The sequence below is a fragment of the Silene latifolia genome, chromosome 11 (genome assembly GCF_048544455.1).
Source record: "Silene latifolia isolate original U9 population chromosome 11, ASM4854445v1, whole genome shotgun sequence".
Lineage (NCBI taxonomy): Eukaryota > Viridiplantae > Streptophyta > Magnoliopsida > Caryophyllales > Caryophyllaceae > Silene > Silene latifolia.
In genome coordinates, this window is record NC_133536.1 from 28,672,253 (window position 1) to 28,685,245 (window position 12,993).

Consider the following 12,993-nt stretch of genomic DNA (forward strand, 5'->3'; position numbering starts at 1 on the left):
CTACCTGGAATGCAAACACAAGCAGACGATCTCAATAGCTGTCTCAAAACCTCTCCTCTTCGAATCCTCCTCCTATCACATAATCATATAATCACAATCTAACATCAACAAATCATAAAAACCCCCAATTCCCAAAATTAGAGTTTAAACAAAGTCAACTAAATACTATAAAATTGGTATGTAGATCTTACCCTTGACGCAAGGAACACTATGATGCAAAGAACAAGATGATCCGACACTCCTAGCCTTGGGGATTTGCCAACAACGCGACGAGAGAGAACTACGTAACTCCTTTTTCTTTTGAAAGGTTTAGAAAGGTTAAAAAGTGATGAAATAAACTAACGGAAACCTTTTATATTAAACTCGCGTTATTAGCAAAATCCGTCAAAACAACCCTGAAAAACACACTTACTCGATCGAGTAACTAACGTACTCGATCGAGTGCCCCTTACTCGATCGAGTACCCAACTTACTCGATCGAGTACCTTACAGGCAGACTACTGTTTTGCGTCAAAAACTACTTACTCGACAGAGTAAGCCCCACCCGATAGAGTACCCATAGACATAGAAAACCGTAGTCTTACAGTCTTCCCTCCTTAAAAAGAACTCCGTCCCCGAAGTTCAACCCATACTCAAAAACAAACATACTAACTTGATCAAGACACAACAACGCAACTAAGAACTCAAAACAAAACCCCTACCGACCAAACATGAACTCGTAACACCAACTCCACCAACTATTCCTACCTCCACAACATGGCTCACGATATCGTACAAACTCCATTATATCTCTCTTTACACTAACCCCATACACTACCAACTACCGTCCACAAATGCTGCTAGCTCCGTAATATATCATCCACTAGCAAATCCAATATTAAGACACTCATAGACATCAAACGGAATGTTACATTCTACCACCCTTAAAAGGAACTTCGTCCTCGAAGTTTACTCACACTCATAACATCATCATCCAACTGTCAACACTATCGAAATATTCTCCCACTCCTAAACATCGAATTACTACAAGCCCATCTATGGCCTTTTAACACTATCAACCACAATATATACAAATCAATTCTTTATGCTACACCAACTCTCTACTTCCAATTATACTACGACATACACAACCCTCAAATGCTCTTTGCCGCATCCTACTCCTCTTAAGACACATGTTACATCCTCGTAACTTACTAATACTAGATCCTTAGTTATATCCTCTCAATATCTTCATCACCACCACATGTCAAATATAACCGCCTATACCCTCACACCTATAATCATTTCTATTTCCAAGGCTCTCTTACTTAAACAGTTCTCATACCTCAACTTATTCTGCACTCCATCTAACCAATACTATAAAATCCTGATCATAAGAGACACTCTAACTCTACCACATTACCGCAACACGACATACCTCTCTATATAAACTATATAAAACTCCTATCACCAAAAGCATAACTCACGATCCACACTTGTTACGTACACTGATACTAGATCCTCAAGTTCCTTTCTTTCATTACCGCAAAACTCATTCATAATTCAACATGACACCAATTACCAACACCCTATACTCACTGTCTCAACGAAAGATTATGAACCACCTGCAACTTTCAGATCATTACCACACACGTTCTACGAATCACTTGCCATGACTATGTGCACCGGTGCCTCATCTACAACAAGATCAAATATACTATAACAACTTCTGACAACTGTGTCCCATCAACAGAATATCACTATACCACGACAACAACGAAAATATATACAACTCTCTTTCATATCATACTCTACCCTCATTCCCAAACTTAACTGGTAGGAAACATCAATAAACAAAACAGCTGTCTATCTGCACAAACTGAAACTCACAGGAAGCAACATCAAACAAAACAACAATTTATGTATAACTGGTATGTACTTTCAAAACTCGAATCATAATCATCCCGCCTACTCCACCACAACCGGTGATGGCATCGCAGCACCGCCACCAACAGCCACACCGCAGTGCGAAAATACCCGCATCACAACACTAAGTACCGTCCCGAATCACCACCCAAGACACCATAACCACACCGATAGACATCGTAACATACACAATCCCATAAACACTGACTCAGAAATAACTTCTCGGACAAGAAAACTTACTCAAATCCACTTTACTAAATCACAACGCAACATATTATATGAATAAACGGACAAGCACCTCATGAACATCATCCCTACCCTTTCACGGAATACACATGTATTATAAATACACATACAATTATAACTAACCATGCCAGATCAATCAAACTATTACCATTTTTTTTATCATTCAATTAGGTTACCGTACTCAACATATAGAAAATTCAGATAACAACTTTATAATTATCACATAATACCACTTCTTGTGAGGTCAAAACCTGACACAAACATTAATACATATCATAGACCCGTAATCATATCCAATAACTAGTCAATCCTGATCACGTAAGTTACCACCTGACAAAGGTTACCTCTCACCCGAGCTTAACTCGTATGCCCCACATAACACATTCTCCCATTCGCATAACCAGCACCTTCTGCCATACATAACCATACAGCTAACACTCATTACCAGAAACCGCCTCTTAAGACTACGTCTTATACTTCCTCATAACCATACATGTCAATTCGGTCTCTACAAAATCAACCTCTTTAGAATTGCCATCTTTCCTATTTATCATCACCCTTAACCACTAGTGACAACACCTCCACACTACCACCGTTCGTACATCAAACTTCTTACACTCATCTCTAAACATCACAGTTTCCTTCCTATCTTTGGTTATCATCCCAAATAATGAACATCAAACCCATCAACAAAATTAGCTCAACATTATTCCCCCTACTATCATAATTGTATTGTCCTCCCACTCTCCACCAATTATCTCTTATCGTGCAAATATCCCACCAACTTCTTACTCCCTTAATTCCTCGAAACTCATGATTAATCATGCTGTCCTGAAGCTCCTATATAACCATTAACTGACATCCTCATGATAATATAACACATCTCGACGATTCCTTACTTTTATATCACATAACTCCGGTGAACATTCTCCTACTTTACTCCCCTTATTCTTTTCTTTTACACTCGACAAAATCTATTAACCCTTCAACTCCTTATTACTTCTACCAACTAACTCTTTAGTTCCCCGGTTACCTTCTCATTGCTCCAATACTCCCATCTCACTATTTCATATCAGTGTCATCTCACTCTTTCTTACCATGGATCCTCTCTTATCATGCCATCATTCACACTTATCACCAATCAGTCCAGACCGTTTCATGCTATCACTCACACTGATCTCCAATCACCTTTTTTTTTGTTGAATCCCGAAACTCATTTCATAACCTTACTTGCCCAAGGAAATCACACATTGGTTTCACCTCTTGATAATACAAATTCCCAAACTCACTCACTATCTGCAAATCCACGTCGCGATATGTCTCCACTAAGTTCACTATATACCACTCTTCTCCATCCTTCTACAACAATCTTTCATTACATACATTCTTAACCAACACAATCTAACCATCTCTCTCCATAATTCCTTACACATCTCAAGTTGCTACTATGTACATCCTTTCTTTCAATCTTTTCATTCTCACGTTCCTTAGACTCATATTATTCCTTGCCCATATTCCCTTAGTTTTACATTACTCAACACACAATCATATCACTCATCCCGTCTCACAAAACATGCGCCATGCCTCAATAAGCTATACCAATCTTCCTTTTCTTTTTCCACCATCTATCACAATCACATATAACTCATGTCCTCCCCACCGAACTCATACTCACCATAAGGTGCCACTCCTTACATCATAATATTGGGTAACTTACGCATTAAGACCAACATACATGTAAAACAATGCATAAAGAAGCAAAATAACACCTTTGAATTAACCATGATATGCAACGAAGTCAAAATATAAGCATGTGACCCAAAACAGGGGTCACTAGATCGAGTACATGCCACTCGATCGAGTAAATGACTTACTCGATCGAGTAGGTGAAAGTCAGAGACACGTATAACAAATTACCAGGGCTACTCGATCGAGTACCAAGAGGTGCACTCGATCGAGTAAGGGCTACTCGATCGAGTACCCTACGCATTTCTCAGCACTGTCCAGTTTTCGTAAAACGGTCATAACTCACTCATTTCTTGGTCGTTTTGGGCGTGTGACCTATCTTTAGAATCGTATCAGAACAAGCTATCACCTCTAATTGGAATCAGATTAAAATCATTTATGCATCTCAAGTTATAACAGTTTTAAGACAACTGATCTATAATCGATAAATACAACTACTTGATTTTTACTTCCAAACAGCTTATACATCAACAAGGTAAACAAAAACAACTTAATACTCATAAGATCAGTATTCCTAATCACATGTTACTATCTTCAAAAGCCAAGCAACAACATTCATCATGCACATAGATTATTTAACTTGTCAACCATATGATTTACCCACATGCTTTTATTTTATACCTTTACGTACAACAATAACTTAATATACGACATAAAATCCCCTATTCACATGTTACTAACATAGCAAAAGTAGAAAATCCACTTCCATCACATAAACATGTTCTCCACATGAATTTCATATTCTCATGCAATTCCTTACTTCATCTTTTCAAACCAAGACATAGATCATATTCATACCCGTATTCATACAATTTATTCATCCAATCATATGCACGCAATCATATGCATATAAACAATAGTAACTAGTAGCAATTCCCACCACAATTCATGTTATCATAAAAAAAAAATTACCTTCATCTTTTCCACCACACATCCATTCAACTATATAACACCCCTCCATCCAACACATTCATACAACACATCATCCAACATGCGCAATAGAACATTAGTAGACACATAGCGGTCCCAACTCATATCCCATGGTGACCGGTTCAAAATTGTAGGGTGAGTTCGCGACTTTAGGACGTCTCCCAAGCCTTTGCATTAGCTCCTACAACTTCTACCCCGGGTTCATTTTAATTTGACTCCCTATATTCATTAGGCTCATTGGTTACAGGTTTCAGGATCGTCGCTCTGATACCACTTTGTAACACCCCCATACTCCAAGTGCCTTAGCAGGACCACTTAAGGTATGAGAACGTCACCATCTCGGTTACCCGAGGCAATGATAATCAAATGATAATGAAGAAACATAATTTAAATAACAATATAGTTTAAGGTGATTACATGATCAAAAGCAAAACTGTTAAACTGAAATACAAGGTTCTCAGACGGTCTACTGATAAAACTATCAAAGCTATAAAACATCGTCTGACACAGCGGAAGACTTCTAACTGCCACGTGATGACTCATCCCAGCTATCCCATACGCATCATATCATACCTGCTCAATAACTGCTCACCACCCCCGAATGGATCACCACAGTTTTTAAAAGCATTTAAACGGGGTCAGTACTAATCACACAATACAATCACAATAAGACAAGAATCAAAACAGCTCAATAGTCACATCAACCCCAACTCCATTACCAACTCCTCAATACTGACTACACACTGCCCTGCCAGAGTACCCATCGCAACAGGTTACTCCTCGCCGCCAGTGGGGGACCGCAGCCGTTCCCACCTAAGCCCCGCTCATCTCCATCGAGCGATAAACCCAAATCCATTAATGTGCACATCCCTTCTGTGGCGGGTTCCACAGAAGGCGAATAATGGGCGTGAAGCCACTCCTGCAAGTGACTCCACTCAGCCAGGGACGCACCCCGAAGAATACAGACAGATACAATCAATCACAACTACTAAACAGCAATCAAATCCAACAACCGTCACAATACTCGTATGATAATATTCAACAATCACAAATCACAATCAACACATCATGTGACTAATACTGAGTAGAGAAATCCTACCTGGAATGCAAACACAAGCAGACGATCTCAACAGCTGTCTCAAAACCTCTCCTCTACGAATCCTCCTTCTATCATATAATCATATAATCACAATCTAACATCAACAAATCATAAAAACCCCCAATTCCCAAAATTAGGGTTTAAACAAAGTCAACTAAATACTATAAAATTGGTATGTAGATCTTACCCTTGACGCAAGGAACACTATGATGCAAAGAACAAGATGATCCGACACTCCTAGCCTTGGGGATTTGCCAACAACGCGACGAGAGAGAACTACGTAACTTCTTTTTCTTTTGAAAGGTTTAGAAAGGTTAAAAAGTGATGAATTAAACTGACGGAAACCTTTTATATTAAACTCGCGTTATTAGCAAAACCCGTCAAAACAACCCCGAACAACACACTTACTCGATCGAGTAACTAACGTACTCGATCGAGTGCCCCTTACTCGATCGAGTACCCAACTTACTCGATCGAGTACCTTACAGGCAGACTATTGTTTTGCGTCAAAAACTAATTACTCGACAGAGTAAGCCCCACCCGATAGAGTACCCATAGACATAGAAAACCGTAGTATTACATTACACTCACACTAGCACCTAAATCGCATAAAGCTTTATCAATTGTATAGGTGCTAATTGTGCATGGAATGGAAAAGCTAGCGGGATCTTTTAACTTTGGAGGGGTATTGTTTTGCAAAAGAGCACTACAATCGGCGGTGAAGGCTATTGTTTCAACTTCGTCAAAAGTCCTCTTCTTAGTTAAAATGTCTTTCATGAATTTAGTATAAGAAGGAATTTGAGTAATTAATTCGGTAAAAGGAACGGTTACCTGGAGATTCTTCACAACTTCCATGAACTTACCGAATTGAGTATTCTTTTGATGCTTTGTCAATCTAAGAGGGAAAGACACTGACTTTTTCCGGCACTTTTGTTTCAACATCTTTCTTTGGAGGAGCATCCTCCACATCTTTGATTTCTTCGACCTCAATTGGTTCATCCACTTTCTTTGGAATATCCGCACCTTTTTTATCATTAGGATAAACCTCCAACTCAACAAGTACCTCCTCATTTTCCTTGGGCATGGGTGGCTCATCATATTTTGTACCACTCCTCAAGGTAATAACATTAATGGTAGCATGTGGTTGTTCATCTTGAGGTGGTAATTGACCCGTTTTTCTTTGAGAGCTAGATGCGGCTAATTAAGCCATTTGTTGCTCTAACATTTTGATTGCGACATTGTGAGTTTGATCAATATTTTGTATTTGAGCCAACAATTCCTTTTGCATTTGAATTACCAAGGCCTCAAGTTTACCCCCCCCCCCTCCCCCCCGGTTGTTTTGTTGACATTTTGGGGTGGTGGACCTTGGTTTGGTTGGAAATTTTGTTAAGCTGGCCATTGTTGTTGATTTTGACTTTGATAGCCCGGTGGGTAATTGTACCTTTGTTGTGGTGGAATATAGGCATTTTGTTGTTGTTGTTGTTGTTGAGGTCGAGGGTTAAGCACATTGTTACTTTTGTAAGACAAGTTCAGGTGAAATCTTGTGTTCGGGTTATAAGTATTGGAAAATGTACCTGGTGGAAATGAACTTTGTCTAAAAGTTTGATAAACATTTACCTCCTTATTAGTACCTTGGCAATGAGAGGTGTAATGACCTGGACCTCCGCAACCTTCGCAAACAACAATTTGACTAGCGGAAGACACAACATATTGAGTTGTTGGATTGCATTTTGAGCCTCCAACTTTTCTTGGAGCAATAAGATTTGAGCTTTCAAAATAGTAGTGTTTGAAGCTTCGTCTTTACCTTTGATTGGTGTACTCCGAGAATTGACATATTGGGTATCATGAATCGCCATGGATTTAATCGTGCCATGAGCAATATCCGTGTCAATTTGATCAAACCGCCCATTGTTGACGGAATCAAGAATTCTTCGGAACTCGGCATAACATCCATTGTAGAATGTTATAGTTAGGAACCAAGCATCCAACCTATGATGTGGGTATTGCCTTTACAACTCCTTGTATCTTTCCCAAGCTTCATATAAGCTCTCAAGAGCTTGTTGACGGAATTCCGTGATTTGGCTCCTCAAGGTTTGAGTTCTCTCCGGTGGAAAAAAACTTTTGATAGAAAGTAAGAGCCAATGTTTCCCAATTGGTGGTTCCCGTGGGGTGCGATCAAGGCTATTGATCCATAGTTTTGCCTTGTCCTTCAAAGAGAAAGGGAAAAGTATTTCTCTAATTTGAGCTTGAGTGACTCCTGTTTGCCGAATCATGGAGCAATAGTAAAAAAAGTTTTGAACATGCAAATTGCGATCCTCCAAAGGACTTCCCCCAAATTTTTTCCTCTCCACAAGGCTAATAAAATCCGGTTTGATCTAGAACTTCGGGGCGGTAATTTGAGTAGTGCTACCCGCTGGAAGCATAGTCGCGGTAGGCTTGGAATGATCGGAAAGTTTCACCATCTTTTTGGTTGGAGATGGTGGTGGAGATGATGAAGTAGAAACCTTCTCCTCTTCAAAAGCTTTAAGATCGTCTAAGTAAGACTTTCTTGCACTTTTAATTTGCACGGGAGAAGCGGCCTCTTTAATTTCTTTCCCAAAAACGTCGTCTTCTACACAAGGTTTTCTCGGGCTTGGAATCCGATGAAAGCAATTCTCCAATGTGAGAAGACTTGGGCATAAGACAACAATCTCAAGAAAATCGTAAGTAACGGTCTCAAGGAATAAGTGTTCCTCAAGACAAAGAAAACAAGATAGAAATCAACAATTCTAAACGCAATAAAACCGTGCTCCCCAGCAACGGCGCCAAAATTTGATAGGCTTTGTCGCACACTTAATCAAATATTAATTTCCCTAGACAAATGAATGTAGTACAAGGGGTCGAACACAAGGAGATGAGAATTCCTTTATGGAAAGCTATGATTACACTTCTATCAAGGTCGATTACGATTGATTTATTTTGTTGGTTTGATAACTCGTAAATTAAATGATGTAAATATATATGATAAAGGAGTCTAGGGGAGTCGGGTCACACATGCAATTGTATATAGATGATCATGTCAAACTCGGAATAAATAACATTGTCAATTGTTTAGGCTTTGATAAGGTTATTTTCAGTCGTTGGCCTATCAAAATAAATCTTATTCTCAACTGACTAGTAGCTAGCAGTAAGAAAGGGTCGAATCCACAGGTAGGCGAGTTAATTAATTTAGTTTGTTTATATTTAAGTTCGTCTTAAAGGTAACAATTTTATGGGGTTTTGTTTGTTTGATTTCTAAACTAATTGCGATGTAAATAAAGACAAATTCAATAATAATAAAGAGTCTAGGGATTGGGTTCACTAGACAGCCATCCAAGGGTGAGATTTAATTCATTGATTGAGTAATTTATATTGTGGAAAGTCATACGATTGGTCGATTCTAATATGTCTTTTTAGATCTAAACTTAACATGCGATCGCTATTATTAAGTCAGTCTAATTCAATTATCGTGGCCTATACTAGTCTTAACCCGTTCGGTGAAAATCCTAGTTTGCAAGACTAATTAACCACTTCTGATCAGTAATTAATTAACTAGATGTAAAACAACAATTGAACAACAATCAAGAGCAATTTAACAATCAATTCATTAATTAACCATTTTCTAACAACCTAGATCCCCTTTCACTAGACCTGGCAAACAAATCGGGTCGTGTCGAGTTCGTGTTCGTGTCACATGTAAACGGGTCACGAACCCTTCAACCCAAACCCGACCCAATTAAATTTCGTGTCGTGTTCATGTCGACCCACTTACGTAAATGAGTCATCAAGCCTCAACCCTAACCCGTTAATTTCGTGTCGGGTTCGTGTCGTGTTTTCGTGTTTTGTCTATATTTGGAAAGTGTAAGTATATTTATGCGAAGGAAAATCAAGAAAAATTATGATTAATTTTGTAAATAGGTAATTTCTGTCGGGTTCGTGTTTAGAGAGCTCAACCCAAACCCGACCCAATTAAATCTCGTGTCGTGTTCGTGTCGACCCACTTACATAAATGGGTCATAAGGCTCAACCCAAACCCATTAACTTCGTGTTGGGTTCGTGTCGTTTTTTCGTGTCGTGTCATTGTTTGCCGCCTCTACCTTTCACCCTAAAATATGAAATTAGTTATGCATACTAACGGTAATAATGGTAATAATAATTGTAGAAGACATAATTAAAAGCATGTAAAGATGTATAGCATGCAATTGAATGAAATAGAACTTGAATTAATAATAACTAAAGAAGGATTAGAGAGTACTGTAATTAAAGAGTGTTTAGATCCGGAAACAATAATGATAAAACTAAACTAAGAGTTTTTAAGAGAGTTCTAGGATAAAATAATACGTAGCTCGGTAAAATAAAGCGTAAGTAAACATAGGGTACGAATTGAGTATTTATAGTAAAACATAATGACGTGTCCATTTTATATATGATTTTACCCCATATATTAGCTCAATTTTACTTGTTACTTCACTACTATTAGTGTATTTGTGAGCTAATTCCGTATTCTAAGTGTTTTTGCCCGTATTCATTTTATTTTGTAGGAAATGAAGCTTTTAGTAGCTCATTATTCCCGTCATTTTAGCAATCACTGAAGTTCACGGAACTAGTAGAAGCAAGACTTGACCATAAAGAGGCTCTTATGTAAGAAATGGGAAACCCAAGCAAGATAAAACTAACTAATGTTAGTGGACAAATAAAATATAAAGCCCAAAAATGAAGTAATGAAGTAAAGCCCAAAGTGAAGGAGATTAGAGCAAGCTTAAGATGCTCTTAAGATATTCACTATGCATTCAACCGGGTGGTTAAAGAGGAATTAAGAAACAAACATTGGATCCTCTATGCAATTAATCGAGCAATTAAGTGAATAAACCCGGATCACCTCGTCCCGATCGGGGCCGCTTGTCCCCGATCGGGGTTGACTGCTTCTTTGACTTTTATGTTTCCTACTTCATTTCCTATATAAAGGATGTTGCATTCCATCCAATTTTTACACAATTCCTATTACGTTCTAGTTCACAAAATCCTCTAAATTTCAGATTAGTTTTAGTCATTAGGTTAGGTTTAGAATAGTTTAGTTTTATGTTGTTTACATTTCCTTTAAACATTTCAAGTTATAATTCAATTTCCATTACAAGTTATTTACATTTCATTCCTTGTTCTTCATTTGCAAGTTCTTACATTATCAAGGCAATTTCACTTCTTGCATTACTTTTATTATTCATTTGTCATTAGATAATTTGCATTATGCCCGAGTAATTTCCTTAGTTTGGGGATTAAGTAAGCCATGTTAAATAACTAATCACAATTGTTAAAATGAGATATCACGATATCAAATAATAGTTTCTATAACATGTTTGCATTATATTGTTTAATCTTTGATTATTGGCCGTAATCGTAAATTAAGTTTGTTAATTCGTTCTATAAGTCGAGAGGCACGAAATTGAATTAGACTAAACATGTTATAGTAAAACGACCTAGCCATATCGAGAGATCGTTAGGACCCGGTCTATGGCCGACGCTAATATCGAGAGATGGGTGTCTAAAGGCCTAAACAATTCATCGTTATCAATGCATCTCTAAATTAACATGACTAATTAGTAATTTGCATGTGTGACCCGACTTCCCTAAACGCTTTCTTTATTATTGTTTTCATTTTATTTGCATAACCAACCAACCAACCAACAACCGATAAACCGACCTCGATAGAATTCAATCCATAGCAACTTGTTTAGCAAACTCCCGTCTCCTTGTGGTTCGTCCTCTATTACTACATTAATTTGTGTATAGGGAATTTATCTTTGTTAGGTACACGACAAGCCTATCACATAACCGACTAATTAAGGAAATTGCGGAAAAGTTGCCAGCTCGATATGTACTCGATCGAGCCTATGTGCACTCGATCGAGTACACTACTTCCTCGATTGAGTCTATGTGGGCTTGATCGAGTATTCTTCCTTTTCAGCTCTTTTCTTCATGTTATCTTCTTCACTTCTCTTCCTTAATTCTTATAGATTCCCGTGCCATGCATCGCGTTGTCCTTCTTGTCCACTCCGCGATACCCATTTCATTCCTTTGTTCCTCAAATGCATAATTCCTGCATTAAACATCAAATAGCGGAAGTAACAACATTCTAACATAAAAGGCATGCAATTAATATAAATAAGCACGAAAACCGTATCAAAAGTAATTAAGGGAAGGCATAAATATGTATATAATTATGACTCATCAGGCTTAAAGACAACCACCTCTCGGCTTTATTGTCAACCATAGACCGGGTCCTAGAGAACTCTCGTTATGACTAGGTCGTCCTACTAACACATGCTTAGTCTAATTCGATTCCGTGCCTTTCGACTTATAAAACGAATTAACAAACTTAATCAATAAATATGACCACTAAACAAAGATTAATCATGACGATGCAAACATGTGATAGAAACAATTAGACAATATTACATCAACCTAACATTTACAAACATTAATCATGCATGGTTTCCCTATTCCCTAGACAAATGGAACTACTCACTCATGTTGGAAATAAAACTAATAATGTATGAAATAATAAACATGATAATAATAAAAATATAACTAAATGAAACAATATAAATTATGAATAAACTAAATAGAAATAACATGTGAATTAGTGGAATGATAAATATAAGAAATGTAAAAAGGAATGCTAATGATAAACTGGTGATGATAACTTGATAACAAAATGTAATAACAAACTAATGTGAAATGCTAGTAAGTAAACTGTAAATTATAAAATAACGATAAAAGAAAATGCAATAACGTAATGAACTAGAATCGAAATTACCGAAACAAGAACTTGTAACTTGAATGGAAGAACACAAATCAAACCCAAATATAACTTCAAAGGAAAGATTGTATTATAAAGAACCACAAGCTTAATGTAAATTGTTTGATAAAGGAAAGCTTAACAAAATGTAAACTAATACGAAAACTAAGAGAGAATTGATGCAAGGCTATATGAAAGTGTAATATAGTGTAAAATGATATCCTCTAATGACGGATTAAGGCCCCTATTTATA

The 12,993-nt window shown here is 37.5% G+C and overlaps 1 non-coding gene across 1 annotated transcript; it reads left to right on the forward strand.

Moving 5' to 3' along the window:
• The first annotated feature begins 7,912 nt into the window (after positions 1-7,912).
• On the forward strand, positions 7,913-8,020 carry LOC141616593 (small nucleolar RNA R71). Its single transcript, XR_012530930.1, has one exon. It is a non-coding gene; the product is annotated as a small nucleolar RNA R71 (small nucleolar RNA).
• The last annotated feature ends 4,973 nt before the right edge of the window (positions 8,021-12,993 follow it).